The following is a 20929-nucleotide window of genomic DNA, read 5'->3' as shown; positions in this document are numbered from 1 at the left end:
AATCCTTCTCTGTTTGAAATACCTAGATTGCTTTCTGTTTCCCTGTGTGTACACTGATAGATAAATCTTCCTCTCCCTACTGTTTTGCAAATGCAAGGTTTATTCTGTGTGTGTGTGTGTGTGTGTGTATAGAAGGAACAAGGGAGAGGGAGAGAACAAGGGAGGATGTGTGCTATTTTTTTTTGGAGCTACATATTTTGATTCATTGATCCTTTTGCCAATTCTTGCACACACTTTTTATCATTATATTTGTTATAGCTTTAGTATGCATTTCAATATCTGATGGTGCAAATCTTACTTCATTCTTCGTTTCTCATGTGATCCTCACTATTCTCATCTACTTATTAAACTGGGCTTTTAAGAAAAAAAAATCTTTAAAAGGACAATCAATCGTGCTCTTCCTACTAAAGTCTTTTTTCCTGCGTGTTGGTGAAGCTGAGGGTATTGCTTAAGAGAAGCTGACATTGCTTCAGTGTAGAGGGTCATGGAAACAGTCCCCCACCCCCTGTGGACACTTGTGTGTGGGTGCACAGGCTATCAATTATCGTCCAGTCAGAATAGTTCTTCCCTGCCACCTTGGGGTCACCCTGCTTCAAGAAGAGGCTGCAGAACTGTCATCTTTAACAATGAAAGGGGATCCTATTTTCTCTGAGTCAGCCTGACTAACAATGCCCAAGGTCAGGGAGAGATATTTCCTGCAAGACCTTGCAATTTCTCAATGATCCTATTTGGGCTCATTGGATGAAATGGCTGTGGGAAAATGATCTGATCATTATTTTAAACACTGGGGCAATCATAGCAGGAGACACTTCTGAAACACACTATCTCTGCTTTGGTAACTACCAAAAGGAAGAGAATTGGAGCGGGTGCCTCTTAGTGCTTCTTTCTTTATTTTTCTTTAAGAGGAGACTTTCATAATATTCTGAAAACACCCCCAAGATCTTGCCACCAGGCTCTCCTCATGTTCTTCTGTTGAGCCTGGTTTGGATGGAGACAAAGGCTGCCCCCATTTTGGAAGTCCAGCCCTAGGGAAGCCTCTGGCACGCTCCCCCACACAGTTGGCTTTGTGTCTAAGACTGCTTTGGAACACGGAGGCACTCTCTGAGACCCTCATGGCTGGCTGCCCCGGGGAGTTGGTCACATGGAGTGTGAGGAGCAGTAAAACTATTTTAGAGGGAGCGTGGGGATTGTGCCAAGACTTGCCTGGCAGAGAAATCTGGGTGAAGGGCAGCGTGACTTTGCAGTGACTCGGGGCAGAGCAGGAACGCCCCCAGCCCGACACCATGAGCTTTAGAGTCAGACTGTCTGGCTTTGAATTCTGGTTGCTTTGCCTTTCTGTGCCTCAGTTTCCTCCTCTGTGCAATGTTAAAAATAATGATGACTGTGTCAAAGCCTAGATAGGATTAAATGAGGGAATCCATACAAGGGCTTAAAATAATGCCTGGATATAATAAACAATATATTAGCCCATCTCCCCATCCCCATTCCCCAACTCCCTCCCCTCCAACCTTAACTCCTAGGTGGTTGATTTTCTCAGCTTGGAAGCCAGATTGCCAGGTTCGTATCCTGATTCTGCTAATTCCCAGCTGTTTGACTTTCAGTGAGCTACCTAACTTCTTTGAGCCTTACTTTGCTCGTGTGTAATACAGATTTAATAGTGGTACCTCCTCATGGTGTTGCTGTGAGGATTGAGCTAATTAATTCACGGTAAACACTTCGACCAATGGTTCTCAACTGGGGGCACATTCGCCTCCCGGGGGATATTTTGTAATGTCTGCAGACGTTCTGGTTATCACAGCTGAGGTGTGTGCTATTGGTCTATGGGTAGAAGCCAGGGATGCTGCTAAACATTCTACAACGCACAGGACAGCCCCCCACTCCCCTCCCCACCGCCAACAGAGAATAATCCTGCGCAAATGTCAGGAGTGCCAAGGTTGAGAACCCCTCATAGACTAATAGGCTGATTCATGGCTGGGAGTGAACACTCAGTAAATGTTGGTTCTTATCATTCGAGCAACGGTTTTGTGCACTTGCACTTACACTGTGCCAGGAACCACACTATATTCTGGGAAGATGAAGATGAATTACATGCGGGCCCTGCCCTCGAGGGGTCCAGTCTGAAGGGGAAGACAAGACGAGGCTTTTGGACTGGAGGGTGGGGCAGGGAGCTTGGCTTCTGAAACCATGCAGAGCAGCTGGCCAAAGGGGGCCCCCTTTTGCTTTCATTGGCCCTCTAATTGTAGAACCAGGCTTGCTTCTGGTGGGACACCAGGCAAGCAGATCATTGTGATGTAATTTGGTGGTTGCTGTGCGGGCAGAAGTGCAAGACTCTATGGACCCCCATGGCTGGGCCTCGGGGGAGGTGAGGACAGGCTTCCAAAAGGAGAGCATGCTTATTGCTGCCTCATGAAGGATGAGTAAGAGTTAGGGAGGCAAAAGTCGGGAGGGACTAGCAGAGGAAAGCTCATGTGTAAAAGGACAGAGGTACCACTTATTCAATAAGTATTTACTGAACACCTAGTGTGGATCAGGCACAGTTCTAGGCACAGGGAATACAGCAATGAACCAAAGCCAAAAATCGGTGCCCTCACGGAGCTTACAGTGTAGTGGTGGGGGCTGGGCACAGACCACAAGCAAACACATTGGTAATGTGTCAGATGGTAACAAGTACTATAAGCAGAGAGGAGAGATAGAGAGTACTTGAGGGGGGGCATTGCAATATTAAATATGAGGATCAAGAAAGGCCTCAATGAGGATATGACCTTCCTCAAGCAATGACCTGAAGAATGTGGAGGAAGGAGCCATGTGGGTATCTGTGTTCCAAGCAAAGGCAGTGGCTCATGCAAAGGCCCTGAGGCAGGAGCCTCTCTGGCATGTTTTAAGTTCAGCAGGAAGATCAGTGGAGTGGAGGGGAAGAATTGGACTGAAGTGGGAGCAGGAGCCAGACCAAGAAAAGTCTCGGATGCCATCGAAAGGAGGATGGATTTTCTTCTGAAGGTGACAGGTTATTCTATCAGCCACCAGGAAAAACCCAGAGATCTTCTGTAAGACGTTGCCCCCACCTGAAGTGTGCGCTACATGCGCAGAATGAACAGGTTGTTTCTGGGTGGCTGTGTCCAGTGCGTGCTGCTCCCATTAATCAGTACAAATACTGGTCCTTTTTCGCCTGCAAGATGTGTGCTTTGGAGATGAGCTAACAAAGGCACAGAAGGGCTGAGCGACGCACTGAAAGTTGCACAGCTTGTATGGGACAGTCAGGCCCCGCTCTGTCTGTCTGCAAAGCCCATACTCTGCAGGCTGCTTTAGACTGAGGCTCCCATAACACTCCCAGAAAGGAGAATTCGAGCATCCCGCTTCTCCTGTCTCCGCCCTCACACCTGCTCTGCCGAGGTACCTGAGGGGCTCAGAAGACCTGCACAGGGTCCCTGGGGTCTTATCAGCAAAGGCGCAGCCAGAGTGATGTGTCCTGGAATAAGGGCTGGCGTTTCATCGAGAACTTGCCCAAGAGACACTTTTGGGTGGTTAGGTGAGAGACTTATTTATGGGGCTGCCCGGGGCATCCCAGACCTCTATCCAGGGTGGAGGAAAGCCAGGCGTCAGCCTCAGACACCAGGAGACTCAAGACACACGATGGAAACCGCGCTGACACCTTCGCCTTCCCGCGCGCTTGGTTGCCTAGCAACCGAAAGTGACGAGGGGCCAACTCGCTGATGCGATCGCAGTGGGGAGATCAGAGTAAGCCAATTAGAACTTGTATTTATTTATTTCTTTGCATTTTCCTTTTTGGCTCCCATAATCTCATTTAGTCCCGACTGCCCCTAAACATGGATTAAGAAGCCTGCTGGAGGAAAGTGGACCTGGTGTATGACACAGCCCCTTGCCCTCCCAAGTAGTCAGAACATATGTCCGTCACGTGCCAGCCATGGAGCTCAGGGTGATTTTCTTTAAAATGTAGGTTTGTGTACCTGTCTTTGGTACTCAGCTCTGCTGTGAAATTTGAAATTTGAAATTTGGCTGGCGTTAGGGCCAAATCTGATTTTTATTGCTGTGTGTCACTGCTTCCCCAATGCCACCTCCAATGCCTGGGAAAATGCCTGCCATATAGTAGGTGCACGATGCACAATTGACTGAGTGAGTGAGCGAATGAAACAGACCCTGGGGATAATTGTGAAGTTAACTGACAGCCACATAGGTGAATCGAATGTCATTGAAATATCAGGTGATAAATCTTAGCATCATTCACTAGCTTTGGGTCTTTTTCTTTTTTCATTTTGTCTGTCTTATCTCCTCAGCTTTCCAGACAGATTCTAATAGCAATAGAAAGAGTCCCACTTCAGACATAAAGGATAGGGGGGAGTCAGAAGGAATGCGTTTCCCACACGGTCTTTATTCTCCCCCCTTCTCTGGGGTCTGTATTCCTCCTGTTCCCAACACACTTTTGCCCTGATGTTACAGCCTCTCTGGATGTCCTCTGTCTCCTCCTGTCCCTTGTCACATCATTCAGACGGTAAGACAACTTGATTCTTCCTAAGGATCCCAAAGGTGCATAATTTTACCACATAGGTCATTTATTTTGTTTCCAAAGTGTCATATCAGTGGAGAATGTGGGGTAAGGAGATGTGGAGACTTGTTCTCTGCTCACGGATCTATTTAGTTTTGCGTGAAAAAAAGTGGAACATGCATTGGTCTAGGATCCAACAATTGTGATCTATGCCAGGCTCTTTCACTAACCCGGCTGTGAGACCTTTGGGCAGATCTGAACATCCGGGTCCTTGAGGTGCCCGTTGGAAGACAGCAGCTGGAGGAAGTGCTCCCTTCCCGCTTTAGGCATCTATGGGTTCAGAAAGGTGCTTCTCAATGTTTTTAAAAATTATTATTGCTTCCACCGCACCCCCCCCCAAGCCCTTGTAGCATTTTTTCCCTAATTGCTCCCCTGTGAAATTTTGATACCATTGCTATCCTGTTTATCTGCTTATGGACTGTGTGTATATCTGTGCCTTTACATAAAAAGAGTAAGATTATTTTGCATCTCCCCCTAAAGAACCAATTTTCACCCCCTCAGGGATGATGCAGGCTCCTTTAAGAAAGCATGTTGTAGCATAAGGGCTTATCTTTTCCTTTAGCTTCTGGAACTCAGTAAAATAAAAAGCCAGTCTGTGCTTTAAAAGAAAAGACTCATTGGAAAAGAATAAATAAAAAGCAACTAACTTCTTTTTGGAACGAGGCCGTTGTAGACTTTCCACGGCAGGACTCTAGAACTCAGCATCTTCCCTGGCCAGCATCACCTTCTTCGTTCTTGGGCCAGCTTCGTCTATGCATTCACACACCGTGTGCCAAACCTGGGGCTGGAGTATGGAGACCAGGGGAGAGTAACGGTTAATTTAATGTGCCAACTTGACTGAGCCATGGGGTGCCCAGATGTTTGCTTAAATGCTGTTCTGCGTATGTCTAGAATGATGTTTCTGGATGATATTCTTATTTGAATCAGTAAACTGAGTAAAGCAGATTGCCCTCCCCAATGTGGGTGGGCCTCACCCAATCAGTTGGAGGCCTGGATAGAAGAAACAGGAGGAATAAGGGAGAATTTGCTCTCTCTGCCTGACAGTTTTGGGGCTGGGATATTGGTCTTCTCTTGCTCTTGGACTAGAACTTACACCATCCGGTCCCCTGGCTGTCCAGTTTTCAGACTGGGACTAGGGCTGTACCACCAGCTCTCCTGGTCTCCAGCTTGTAGACGGCAGATCCTGGGATTTCTCAGTCTCTGCAACTGCATGAACCAGTTCCTTAGAATGAATCTCCTTCTGTTGGTTGTGTTTCTCTGGAGAACCCCGACTCATCCAGGGAGCTTGGGGAGAGATGAGGATGGAGAGGTTGGTAGGGGCTAGATCATGCTGGCTTTACGGGTCACTGTTGTAGCAGATGTGTATTTTGCCCCCCACACATCCCCTTTACTCGGGCTGGCTCTGTGTGCTTTTCTGCCAATGGCTGGCATTTGAGGCCTTCATCAGAGGATGATTCAGGCTATTGGAGCCACCTTGCTATATTGCGAACTGAGCTTACATCTCCTAGGTTGGTCCACAGCCAGTGATTGACTGGTGGGGAGCACAGACCGCTAGTCACCTTGTCTTGAGACAGAACAAACTCTGAGGTGCAACTTCCCCTCCACAGCTCCCCACAGGGTCAGGCTGGGGTTGGGGCATGACCTGAAATTTCACCCTTCTTTATTTCCTTCTCCTCTCTAGCCAGTTTCTCCAGCCTCTCGAAAGCATTTCCTTAGTAAATCACATGTACTAGAATCCTGGGCTCAAGATCTGCTTCTAGAAGGAGCTAACCAAAGGCAGTCATAGTAAGCAGTAGGATTTTCTCATAAGAAAAGTGGGAAAGCACTGAGGGTTTTTAATCCGAGAGTGAACTTCTAAGATTTGAAAGCTCCGCCTCCTAGTCCTGCTCTGGCTTCATCATGTTTGTTCTTGGTTAAAGTAGGCTTTTTGTTCTCCTCCTCTGGAGTGAGTGGATAGACCCCTCGAAGTTTCCCATTTCCCAGAAGCCAGTTGAGTTCTTTCACACCTGGATTTGTGTGTGTGTTTCTGAACTTGGGTGGGCTACTCCCAGATCTCTGTCAATTCTCCTCTGTTCTTCCAACCAATATTTATTGACTACCTACTATATATATATATGCTCCCTATGCATCCAGTCTTTTGACTTCTTGGACCCCCCACACTACTTACATTCAAGCAGCCCTCTTAGTATCTGGGCCCTATATGGTTCTTTGTATCTTTTGTTTGACTCTGGTCTTCAGAAAGTTCTAATCATACTAATAACATGTAAAACTGAGTTTTGACAAAGAGCTTCCATAACACCCGTACTGACCCTCGTAGGTGCCTCCAATAGACCCCACATCACTTCTACACCTCATAACTGGTTGTCCTATAGGAAGACATCAATGTCATGTAATCAAATACCAGAAGAGACTTTTTTCTGGGTATCCCTGAAGGACCATCTAAGAATAGGCTATGCAAATATACCATCAGGATGCTCCGTTTATATTTGCTTTGTGCTATCAAATAAACACACCTCTCTAAAAATAGTTTTGCAGACTCAGCGGTGGATTGTTGTTGGTCTTCTTCTCACTGGTCTTCAAAGGCATCGTGTGAAGTAAGATAGTTTATAACCATCCCAAGACTTAAAATTCTTTGGCTGTGGTCCTTGCACGAATTATAAGTATTTCTTAAATTCCATTTTCTGTAAGGTGAATTCACTTATCACCCCTCTGCATCCCCACCTCAGTATCCTGAATGATACAACGGTGACCCAGAATAAGTGTTTCCTCACCAACCAGCGGATCGTTCCCATTGAGCCCTGATTTATCCTGCCGCACCTCCCTCCTGAGTAACGATTTAGGAATGCAGAGATTCCATCTAGTCATTGCCTTTGCGCTGTAGAGCTAGAAGCTTCTCGTTTTCCATGGGAAAGCAAGGCATTACAATGACAAGCCGTTCTGACAAGAGCCTGACAAATGTCAGTCAAGACCATGGGGAGAGTGAGATCTTTCTGACAACTCTATTATTTTTCTTTATCTCCAAGTCCTTGGGGGGTAATCTTTTCTTGAGAGGAATTAAGCTCTCCCTCTTTCTCTTGTTCTACATGAGAGAATGGGGGAAAAAAAACTGGATGATTTGTAAACATCTTTCCAGGTATAACTTTTACAAGTCTGTCAGATACACCATCTATGAGAGAAAGAGCCTGACGTACAGCTTTTCTAACTATGAAAAACTGTATATGTGGACGAACAAGGTGGCCCCCGCATACAGCGATCCCATTTTTCCCACGAGGAGATTCTCAGCTCTCCAATATGTTTAGCCAAATTACATTTACAATTTACAGTTACAGGATATAGATAAAATCGTCTTGTATCTAACTAGCATAATGAGTTTATTGTTTAGTTACACGTATTTTTTAAATTACATATAGAATTATAATTTAGAAATAAGGCTTCTTTTTACTTGCATCTCAGGAAACAGTTTTGTTCAAATTTTTCACATGCGTGAGCTACGTGATTTTCTCTGGCATGACTGGAGTCAACTTGGAGTGATTTCACAGGTTTTCTGAACATGTCACTTTCACTTTCTTCCAAAGTATTTGAGAAACAGTCGTTTTTGAGTTCACATAGGAGCTGCAACTAGAAATTTATTCCAAGCCACCAGTCCTAATTTGCAAAAATTTAGGACACTTCTTCTTTTATAGTGAAACTTAAAATACAGAATATGCATAAAACATGTGGATGGTTCAATGGATAATTAGAAAGCTTTTGTCACAGCCACCCAGACAAAGAAATAGAATATTTTCAGGTACTCAAAAGATCAAAACTCATTTCTGCTCGCTGGAGGTATAAACTATCTTAACTTTTGTGATAAGAAAAGCATGAACAGTTTTTTAAAAAAATATTTGTTCTTGGAGCTGGCCCCGGTGGCATAGTGGTTAAGTTCACATGTTCTGCTTCAGCAGCCTGGGGTTCATGGGTTCAGATCCCGGGTGTGGACATACACAGTGCTCATCAAGCCATGCTGTGGCAGCGTCCCACATACAAAATAGAAGAAGATTGGCACAGGTGTTAGCTCAATTGTCAGCAACAATCTTCCTCAAGCAAAAAGAGGAAGATTGGCAACAGATGTTAGCTCAGGGCCAATCTTCCTCCCCCCCCAAAAAAAAAAAAAAAGTTTGTTCTGTGTATGTCTGTTGATTGCATGATCCCAACTCTTTGTTTCATTGTAAAGTCATTTTGCAGGTTTTATTTATAATGAAAACCAACACTTGCAATAGTAAAGCTATACTCCCAGGAATAATTACTAAATGTGTGTTAAATTTACCTGCTTCCTTGTTTACGGATGCTGTCTTGAGACCTCTGTAAGCATCCAAAGCTAGCACTGATTGAGGTCATTTCAGAATAGTGTTTTCTCCAATAAGTATCTTGTTCTTCCAAGTAAAGCAGTGGCAAATGTGTCCCATAATTTGAGAAACAATCAGAGGACTTGTGTATAAGATGACTCACACTTTTCTGAGGTGTCATTTTGAGCCAATCTCTTCCATGGTTTGCAGGCCTACGTGGCATTATTTCAATTCAAATTTTCTTTAATAATAAAGTATTTCAAATACAGACAAATTTAAAGAGTTATGCAGTGAAGAACCATATACCCTCTACCCAGGTAACATTTTGTTATACGTTTTGTTATATTTGCTTTATCATGCCATCCATCCATCCATTCATCCAGCGAGCCAGCCAGCTATCCATCCATCTTATTTTTTTTTGATGCTTTGCCAAGGAAGTTGCTGTGTTTCACTATTCAAAATAATGTTAGAGATGGAGAACAAAGTAATGGTTCCCAGAGGTTAAGGGATGGGTGGAAGGAGTAACATGAGAGTGAGTGTAGAGGGCATCACGAGGGAAATCTTCCTGGCGATGGAATAGTTCTCTATCTCGATTGTGGTGATGGTTTCACATATCCACACATATGATCAAATGACATTGAATTATACACATCTACGTTGTACCAATGTCAACCTCTGGCTTTTGATCTTGTATCAAAGTTGTGTAAGATGTAACCCTCAGGAGAAACTGGGTGATGGACACAGGACCACTTTGTACTATCTTTGCAACTTTGTAAGCATCTGTAATTACTTCAAAATAAAAAATTGAAACAAAAAACCCCAACAGGAATAAAGAGTAAATTTGAAGCCCCCAGACATTATTGTGAAGGCAGAGATGTTGTGATCAAGAAGTGAATAAGTATAAGAAGAGGAGTTAGGAAGCCAATGGTGGCAAAGCAGAGAGACGGAAAGAATATGGGTTCTTAAGGTCATTGTCGAATCACAAAATTAAGTAACTCTCCTAGACATCTTCTTATAGGAGGTAATACATTTTTCTCTGTTTAAGCCACTTTACTGACGACAGTATTCTTATTGATTTAAGCAGTAAGGAAGCTAACCCTGCTAGCTTCATAGAATAAAACTTTTTAAAGCAAAAATGTTGTGATGAGCAACGTTATATATGTCTCTGTGTATAGGTGTGAGTTTCTCTAGAGATATGTCTAGGAACCAAATTGCTGGATCAACGAGCGTGAGCATCTTCAACTTTACTACCTGTTTTATTAAAACTAGAGGCCATCCAATGTTAGTTGCACCAAAAATGCTATAATTTAAAATCTTAAGACACCAGCAATTGTAAGATGGATCTAGATTTCAGAAATGTTAAAATGCAGGGGGATGGGAGGTGGAGGTTGAGGCGAAGCATCCTAGAATTAACGCAATGCTGCAGATCCCTCCAAATTCCTTTGCAAATGATTGTAAAAATTTTCACTCTCATTAGAAGTATAAAAATGAGCATTCTCCACACTCCCACAAAAACTTTGATAATTGGATGACATGGTTGTTTTTTTTAATTGCAGTTCCCTAAGCACCTTTTCAAAATGTTTACTGTTCATTTGTGTTCCCTCTAGTGTGAACTGCTGTTGCCATTTTTTCTACTCTACTCTCAAAACTTTCTACAACGTTTTATCTTTTTCTTATTGACTTTAGGAGCTCTTTATAGGTTCTAGTTTTAGTCACTGTAAATATTGTCTCTTATATTCTGAATTCCTTTTGTAGCTCTTTTTTACATTTTTCTAATTATCTCTCTCTGCACCAAATCCACACTCTTTTATTTAAGTTTTATAACCAGTCTTCACGTCTTACGAGTGTTTCATCCTTCTTCTTATTCAAATTGTCTTGCCCGTTCTTGGCTTTAACATTTCTTTGTAAATTTTAGGGTCTGCTTGTCAAGTTTTGTGAACGAAAATCTTTGAAATTGCATTGATGGTATAGATTAATCTGGAACATTCCATCTCTATTATAGTGTGTTTTCCTATCCATGAATCTGGTATACCTCTCTGAATGGTTTTCTTTTCTATCCTTCAATAAAGGGTTATATTTGTCCCCATAATGGATGTGCAGATCTTTTGTTAGATTTATTCCATGGAATCTTATTTATTTATTTGTTTTTGCTACTATGAATAAGACATTAAAAATTACATTTCCTAATTTAGTGTTGGTGGTGTTCAAATACACTAATTTTATTTGAGTTTGTACCCATATTTTTTAAAAAAAATCAAATAGTTTGTCTGGATAGTCTCTTGATTTTCTTATGTAAACAATCATATCAAATGCAAATATTTCTTCAAATATTAAGAATTTTTCCTACTATTCCTAGTTTGCTAGCTTTATTTTTTAATACATGAATGAATGTGGAATTTTATTGAATGCTTCTTCTGCCTCCATGAAGATAGTTATCATTTCTCTCCTTTAATCTGTTATGTAGTAACTTATATTGATAGATTGTCTAATGTTTCATCGTCCTTACCTTCCTGGAATAAACTCTAATTGGTTATGGCTGTTCATTTATTTTTAAGCTGCCAGGTTTTGTTTACTAATTTTTTGTTTAGGATTTTTACACCTAAATCTATAAATGAGATTGACACCATTTTCCTTGCCTGGTTTTGATATCAAGGGTATTAACCTTATAAAATTAACTGTACCATCCTCCTCTTTGTCCATTCTTTTAAAAATGTTTTATGTGCAAAGGATTATATATTCCTCAGAAATGTGTAGATCTTGCCTAAAATAAACCACATGAGCCAGATAATTGTTTTATTCTTTTCTTCTCATTCCTTTTTTGTTTGTTTCATTATGTTCTGCTCATTTTAAAAACCATTTTTTCCTGCTTTCTTTGAATTCACTGTTTATTTTCTAATATTCAAGCTAAGCGTTTAGCTCATGCTGTATCTTTCTTCTTTTATAATATATGTACTTAAGGCTATTCACTTCCCTTAAAGTACTTGATGAATAAAATCTCATAAGTGTTGATATTCGTTCACTCCTTCATTTGTTCATTCATTCGACATGCCCCTACTATGACTCAAAATTCCATGTGTGTGCTAGGGGTGGTGTAGTAACCATAGCTATTGGGCCCCATAGAACTTGCATTCGCATGAGGAAAAGAGAAAATATACACAGAAATAAATCATGTCAAGTGACATTTGAATTATTGAGAAGCACGTTTTTAAATCTGCAAATATATGGTGAGTTTTTCATGTGGCTATCAAATCATCTGGAGGTTTGACTTTTGTTTTCCTTTGTGATTTCGGAATGTGGTCTAAATGCTACTGATCCTTGCTTTATGACCAAAATACGGTCAGTTTTTGTAAATATTGCCATATGGGCTGGAAGAAGTCATTCTTTAAATCTGGGGCATAAGAATGTTCACATTTTGCCGTATTCAACTTATTTCTGCTTCTCCTCTAGCAGATATGAGATCAATTCAGGCTCTGACTCTGTGGGATGCTTTCAAAGGCTTTACTGCTTTATTACCTTCCCAAGACAGAGTAAATGGCATATTGAACTAAGCCAGGAGAGCAAAATATAGGATACATATGGCACCATGTCCACTCCTTCATCTGTGGCGGACATTACTAATCAATCATGGAGCTTAACCCAACTGTCCTGGCAATCATTAATTAATCAGAGCTGGCACGAGTAATAAAACTTTTTGACAGAAGTGACAGCTTTGGGGGAAGATCACTTGATATTTTGCCCTGGAAATTTTGATCTTTTCTTGAAATTTCTTTGTAAATGTATCTGGTGGGTATATCAGAAAAACTGTGGACTGTCTGATGCCAGAGTTAGCATTTTAAAAAATGAATGAATGCTCTACCATATCTGCATATCAAACCCATGGGAGACATGACTGATCCGTCCCACCATATTTTCTCATCCAGTCTGAACTGAGCCTCAGAATCTTCCTCACCACAACATGCCAGACAACAACTTGATATGTAAGGTAAAACCTTTGATCATCCTTGAAATACTGGGCTTTAACTTGAATAACATGCTCCTCCTTCATCCGTGCAACTTTCATCCTTAAAATCCAGAGTGACCAATTTCCTCTGAAGTAAAAATGAGGACATATTCTTATAGGTATGTGAAGAATTGACTCCTTTTCTCCTTAAGTAATATTCTGGAAAGGGATATTAAGTAACTGTGCTGGAAAGAAAATCTTCCTCCTGTACTAGAAATAACCAAAGACAGCAAAATCTAATTTCCAAGCATGAAATTCAAAAAAAGAACAAAATGCAATTCAGCAGAGAAAAAAAAAATGCATGCTGTCACTTCTCAGTGGTGAGGACGATAATCTGAAACAGATATTAAAAGGGCATAAGACATCTGGACATCAGAATTGCTGAAACCGAATGAGAAGCATGCTGACTTGCTGGGGCTGAGTAAAAGTCCTTCTCCAGAGGAAGAAAATAAAGGACAAAGATGGACACGAAGAAGATCAGATCATAGTTCAAGAATGGGAAGACCGTGGCAAGGCTGGCTGAGCACTAGCCGAGGTGACCTTTCCATTTTAGGTGATTTTCATATCAGAACATCCTGGACTGGCTTCCAGAACTTTATTAGGTAATAAAGGACAGGGAGAAGAAAGAAGGATATATTGGACTAATTTGGGAATAGGAAATGAAAGTATGCAACATCTGTTATCTCCTTGACGAAGTACTTAAGAAGGACCACGTCATAAGACATGGTACATGGTACAGTTATAGTTCATCAAGCAAGAGTGAAGATTAAAGATTACTGGGAAGACATCCTACTTGCAAAATAGGAGCTGAATTGGAGGAAAAACATCCATGTCCACGCCAACCTAGGGCCATCAAGGGAGGCGGGAGGCAACGAACACAGCCTCTTTCTTTAGGACCTTCAGAACAGACGTTACTCAACAGTCCAGTCTCAGAATTAGATTTATGCGTGGGCCCCTTCTTCTGTTTCTAGTTTCTCCATATTTCATGATGTATTTTGAGAGAAAAAAATACTTTGCATGATGCCAACTTGCCTCCTTTCAGCACATTAAAAAAAGGGAACGATTGGCTGAGGCTGTCATGATGATGGGAATAATTTTGTCGCTGTGCAATTTGGCTCTTGCTGTAAAGTGAAGCGCACATTTTCCTCCAGTGTATTTTAAGCGAGAGACTTCTAAGTAAATGGGAGGTGGCTGATTTTATTTCTGTATGCAGCCAGCCTTCACTGGCACGAGCTCTGATTTGGCCCAATCAATTTTGTATTCATGCTGAGAAGCGAGTTGATCAAGATCAAGCAACATCTGTATGCATTTATCTGGATTGGGAGCAAACATCGGAGCCGCTCCTCTGAAAGGTTCTCAGCCCTCCAGGGTCTGGTGCAAGACTCCTGGACAATGACCTTTCCAACTCCTGCAATTTCGTTCCATCCTTAAATAACTACAGTGACTCTTTACCACATCACTTCTTTGTAATTTATAGGGTTGTTTTTAGAAGTCTAGCTCTGGCAAATTTGAGAGTTTATTTAGTAAATCTTCTTGAGATGGTTAAATGGTCTTCAAAAAGTTACCCAACTGAGGATGCCAGGGTTGGGACGTCAATCCATATATTAACACGACATTTCTGTAGCTACATCTGTCTTGGTCTTCACCTTCTTTTTATTTCCCCTTTCCTCGCTGTCATCAATTTCGTGTGCCAGCAGCTCTATGGCTTGAGGAGGGTTGTAAACATCTTCTTGTTCAATTACATCAGGATTTTTTTTTCCTTTATGTCAGCAATTAAATTTATGAGGGAAAAAAAAAGTTCACCATCTAAACCTAAACAGACACGGTCGAGCTCAGAGTAAATAAAAGCAGAATGCAATCAACTCACGGCTGTAAAGTAGAAACGTGGCAGTGGAATCCGAAAGACCTGGCTCCAAATCCCAGATTTGAATTTGGCCGGAAGTTATCCTTCGTCCTCAAACTGTTGTTTCCTACTTTCCAAAATGGGGTGAAAGATTGCAATTTCATAGAACTTTTGGGAGAATTACATGAGATTAAGTACGTATACAGCGGCTACTCCAAAAATGGTCAGTCCCATTTTCTTTCCTTCTCTATTTGCGTAGAGGGGCAAGCTGGTTGCGTACAGGACCCACAGTGTAGGTATCTTTGTTTTCCCAGGACCTGGACTACAGTAAGTGCTTAGAGAATATTCAGCGGAAGGAGTAAGTAAGGCCATCAATGAGAGATATTGGGTTTCATTCTTACTTTTGGTTTAGGCCATTTAGGTCTTAGGATGGGGGTGAGCTCAGTGGATTAAGGCCTTACTACTCCATGGGTGGTCTCTGGCACAGAAGCATGAGCATCACCCACGGGGAGATGGTTAGAAATACAAAATCTCAGGCCGCCCCATGGTCCTACTGAGTCAGAATCTGCCTTTTAAAAATGTTTTTATTTTTAAATTATTAATTTACTTAAAACATTCAGATGTAATTGACATAGAACATTATGTTAGTTTCAGGTGTACACCATAATGATTCGATATTTATATATGTTGGGAAATGATCTCCACGATAAGTCTGGTTAACATCCATCACCATAAATAGTTACACATTTTTTTTTCCTGTGATGCCTTTTAACAAGATCTGGGGTGATTTGTGTGCACGTTAAAGTTTGAGAAGCGAGAGATCAGAGCCCTTGATTATAAAGCCAAGAGTGTTGAGTTGGTTTCCCACGCCACCTCTGCTGACAACAGATCAACTTGACCTTGCATTTGGTCTTGAGGGGATCCCAGTGTGGGATCAGAGCAAATGAATCTTTCCCACTATGGGATAGGGGAAACAACCCTGTTCATGACAGGTCAAGAGTGTCATATTTCCCCCTTCATCTTGTAGAGTATTATCCTCTTAAATAGTATACCTACATCCAGATCCAAGAAAAAGCGTGCCAGCAACAGACCCAGCAGCCACTCTGTATGGTCCTTGCAACGACCCACTTGGCAGCCGAGGCTCCAGGAGGTCCAGTAGGTTGCCTGAGGTCACATGAGTAGAAACTGAGAGCTGAGAGTGAAGCTCGGAGCTGTCTGATTCTAAAGGCTTCTCTCTGAACAGATCTGCTACCCTCCTTCCCAGCCAGCCCTCCCCACTGATGCCAGGCACCTTCTTAAAGTACAGCTGGGAGACCTGATGCAACCTGATGCTTTTTTCTGTGTGTATCAGCATTGCATAAGGCAGACACCCAACCCCAGAAATGCCTTAGTTGGAATATAAGAGCCTCTCTCATTTTGCCCAATCTACCCTCCTTGCTTGTCTCTTCTGCCCTCCTTTGCATGTTGCATGCCTCAGCGCTTTCCTGCTCAGCCTAGGCTGCCTCTAGCCTCTGTGCCTTTGCTCAAGCCGGTCCCTCCACCTAGGGGGCCCCTTCCTGCACTTGCCCACGTGGCTAACAAATGCGTGATGGCATTTAAGGATCTCTTTCTCAGTGATGCTCTCCCCGATGTCCCCAAGCAGAAGTGAATTCTTTCTCCTTGGATGTCTCCATCAAAATAGGTATTACATTATTAAAATGACTGTTTTGTGTCTAAGTTCCTCTTCCCTACCAACCTGTGAGCTTGAGGACCAAGACCCCATGAGAGGCAGTGCAATAAAGAGCACAGTGTTGGAGCCAGACCTGCCGCACTTCAAATCTCAAAGGCTGCATGACTTCAGGCAAGGTAATTAAACTTCTCTGTGCCTCAGTTTCCTCTTCTGCGAAATGGAGATAATAAGAGTATCTACCTCTCTGGGTTTTTGTGAGCCTTAAATGAGTTAATACGGGTAAAATGCTTAGAGCAGTGCCTGGCACATAGTAGGTTTTATTTAAGTGTCTGTTACATAAAATTTTGTTTCTCTCTTCACATCCCAGTTGCACACAGTGAGCACTGAGAAAGTGATTTTCAAATGAATGAACGAATAAACGAATGAATGCCTTGGGGGCTGCCTTTATTGGCTTTCTCTCTGTGGCCAGGAAACTCCCCCACAACTTTTAAAACTTCAAGAATGGAAAAGCATTTGCAAAAAAAAGAAACCACTTTCCAGCTTCTCGATATTTCTAATCTCTTCCCACAGATCTTCTCCTAATACAAGAACCTACATTTTCATCCCTTCCTTTTCTCTCCCTGGTTGTTAATTAATGATGGTATCAGTCCGTTCTTACCGTAATCCCTCACATTTTCCTAAGTCTGCATAAAAACATGCAATTTGTAGAGATTCTCCCTTATTTGGGGAAGGCGCAGCCCGAGCGGATGCACGCACAGTGGGATGAGGCATGAGCGGAACCGCCGACGCCAGGGGCTCCTGGAATAACAGCCCGGCCCCTGCTGGCGTGCGCGCAGGTATCTTGCTCCACCGAACAGCTGGCCTTTATTTCCATCTGTGCTGCCTCATTTTGATTTTGAAAGGAAGACAACCTGTCAAAGCAAACCCAAGAGCTTGGCTGGCTGCAAGGACTTGAAAGGGCAGAGTTTTTATTTTTTCTGGGCTTTTTTGGTGGTTCTCTGGAGAAACACAGAACTATCTTAGCATTTGAAAAGGGAGAAGATAGCGTGGTGGTGAAGTCGTTTGGAGGCAGACACACTTCGATCTGAAACCCAAATCTCCTACTTATTAGCTATGCAATGTTGTGTAAGTTCCAGAACCTCTCTGAGCCCCGAGGTTTTTTCCCTAAACTGTAATATGGTTCTAATTTAAAGAAAAGCAAACTGCATAAGCTAATTCATGCAAATCACACTATGCCTCACTCATAGTCAGTACTCAATCTGGTTATTTTGTAGACATGTATATATAGACACATACACATGTACACAAGACATCACACGTCCTATTTGACACCACTTTTTTCAATCAATTCTATTTCTCCTTGATTTAAATACTTTTTGCACAGTAAGTACACAATATATGTTTGAACAGATGGATGGGTAGATGAGTAAACTCCTGAAAGAAATCCTTTTATGTGTACACCCATATCCTATACATCAGTTAGGATAAGCCAAGTTACACCGTGGTAACAAACAGCCCCCCGTTGCCACAGCTTGAACAAAAGTCAACTACAGGTCACCTCGGGGTTCTCCTCCTCTCTCCAGGACCCAGTTAGACGGAGCAGCCGCTCTGGGGTGTTGCGGGCACCATGATAGAGGAAAAAGTCCATGGAAAACCACGCTGGCTCTTAAAGTTTCCACTCAGAAGTGATATGTTTTATTCCTGCTCACCTTTCATTTGACAAGTCACCTGCCCACATCTAACCTCAATGGGGTGAGGCAGTGCAATTCTCCACATGCCCCAGGGAAGAACTGGTGGCATTTGGTGGAAAGTGCATTGTGACAAACCTGTTACCCTCGTGTACTCATGACATTCTCGTTGTCATGTCTAGACAGTAGGCGGGCAGTAACTGCATCGTAAGTCCCCCATTTCTAAGGCCACAGAACACTGCAGAGGGAGTGAGTACAATGCCCATCACATGCTCTTTCTGCACCTGGGGGAACACGCAACGGCATTGGTCAGAAAGTACCATGGCTACATTTCCCCATGGCACGCAGAGTCTGTTTACAGCTCAGATTTGAACGAAGAATAAGTAATTCTTCTCACCCAAACAGATAACTAGACCTCACGGAGTCCCCCAAAAGAATATTAATTCAGAAAAGAGGACAGAAGTACCGCAACGGGCCACTTGGGTGAGGGAGGAGAGAGAGAGAGGATGAGATGTCATGTGGCAACAGAGTGAGTGCTTAGGGCGTTAGGATAAAAGCAAGACATGACCATTGCAACATAGAATAAAGCAATGTGGGACCCCCAAAGACCCTTCAAACCAGACAAGGATCATCCTCTTAGCCACACTGATCACGAGGCCATGTCACTTCCTTAGCAAAGAACAACCGGAGGCTGAGATCAAGTTGACGTGCTGGTTAACCCATATCTCCTTTGGAAGTGTCCACCTGTCCCAGGTCCTGTCCAACAGACAGCACTGTTTGTACCGCATGATCCACCCTTGTGGCCACAGCTGATTGCACCAGGGTGAGTCCATTTGATCCAAGAGGAATCAGTGCCTAGTTTGGGCTGAGCCAATCAGATTTGTTTTTCAAGATTCTAAAGAAAAAGAGATAGAGAAATATAGATCGCTTAGTCTGCAATTTATGTAGCATTCATTCATTCATTGATTCATTCAACTGATTTTTATTAAATGCCCACTTGGGGATCCAGAACCCCCAAATCCTGACGTCACTGTTTCCATCCCCATTCAGCCCGACAGTCCTTCCTTCTGTATCCCTGGTTGGGGATGATATTGATAGGAGAATACTTCAGTCAATGTGATGCTTCTCGTTGCACGGTTGTGCTCCAGAATGCTGAATTATTTTGCCACTTTAATAAAATTAAATTTTAAAATTAAAAAAAAAATTATCCAGGTAGGTACCCTTCTATAAAGACACCTGACTTGAGAATCAGTCTTCCGATTATTCCAGTGGAGGGATGCAGAGGAGGAAATATCAGGAGACCCCACTCCATCTCCCAACTTCTTTACAGAACTCTGCCTTCATTGTTTGTGCCCAGAAGTTCTGCATTCCACACACGTGGAAGAGGTCTCGGGTTCACATCCCCCTTCCCCGTCTATCAGAAAGCACAGGCGAACGCCACTGCTGGCAGATGCTGTGGACGTGGGAGAAATGCACCGAGACAGATGTCGCTAAAAATCGCTCGTGCAAAATACACCAGAGTGAACCCCTGTGGCGATTGTCATCCGCTTACACCCCAGATCGGCTGGGGGAGTTCCAACTTAAAACAGCCAGTCTTGCTGTCTCCACAGGCACTTATTTTTGGCAGATTGTGTGTTATCCCAATTTTTGCTTTAGGAAACATTGTCACTTTCCATATACTGTCCACTCAAACGTCCTCTGCCTGGAAAAGGGCCCAGTCCAGCTGGAGTAGGTCCCCTTCATAGTGAGAGAACTTCCGTCTCCTGAAATTGCATGACAATAAGATAAGTAACTGAAAGAAAGAAAGAATACAGGAAAGAAAGGAAGGACAAGGCTAGGACATCCCTCTCATTTTAATTTCAATCCAATTTAATCCAAATTCCTAGAAATAGTTACTCTACAGTGGTTTCCTAAAGATCCTGGAGTTGCCACCTGATTAAAACCTTCTGTTTCCAGCCAGGGCTGTCAGTGGAAAGATCTTCAGTGAACAGTGTTCACAGCGGCTGGAACCACTAAGTACAGTGTGTCCTTAGATCTTCTCAGTGCTTGGCTCATGAGAGATGCTGGTGAAACGGCTGATGAGTCAGATGTCAACGTGTAAACCCAATCTTTGAGTTGATGAGGCAAACTCCACAGACAGACTCTGCTCTATCTTCTAGCTTTCTCCGTTCAAGTGTGGCCATCCTTGATTCTTGCTCCTTTCTATCCTGGGTTCTTGACTAGGTTTGTTTTTAGATCTCTGTGAGCTTATTGGTCAATGAACCCCATGTTGGTACCCATGGCTGTTTGGAGTCCTGGGAGTGACGGAAAGAAGACAAAGTCCGTTGTGGCTGGAGAGGGAGATTTCATTTCATGCCTAGAGGACTCCCCGGACAGACAGTCTGTGGTCTCCATCGCTGTGTTGATAAGCACTTCTGATCAAGGCATTTATAGATGTCACAGCAAGCCTCGGCATAGCATATCCGGTCTTCTCCCAGGGGTCGCCCTTCCTAGAATTGCAGCCCTCCCTTCACCCAGTGGTCATCACAGAAAATGTGGTGGGGAAAATATTATTAAGGTGGATAAGTAGAGTCAGGAATGTTTAAGCTCCATTTCCATCGTCCCTGGAGATGCTTAATGCTCTCCAGTTGGGTCATCGGCCCTGAAGGACCCAGGTGTTTGAGGACATCATAGCACAAGCATCCAGAGAATACTAAAATTATTTCCATTTTCAATTTAAAATCATTCCAAACAATGGGAGTAGGGGTTCTCCCCAGGCAACTTTATTATGGTACTGCCCAAACCTTGGTCACTCCCATGCCACGGTCATCAATTTTCTACATATCTGCATTCCTCAGTGGTTA

Source organism: Equus asinus, chromosome 14 (genome assembly GCF_041296235.1).
Source record: "Equus asinus isolate D_3611 breed Donkey chromosome 14, EquAss-T2T_v2, whole genome shotgun sequence".
In the NCBI taxonomy this organism is placed as follows: domain Eukaryota; kingdom Metazoa; phylum Chordata; class Mammalia; order Perissodactyla; family Equidae; genus Equus; species Equus asinus.
Note: the sequence above shows the minus strand (reverse complement) of the source record.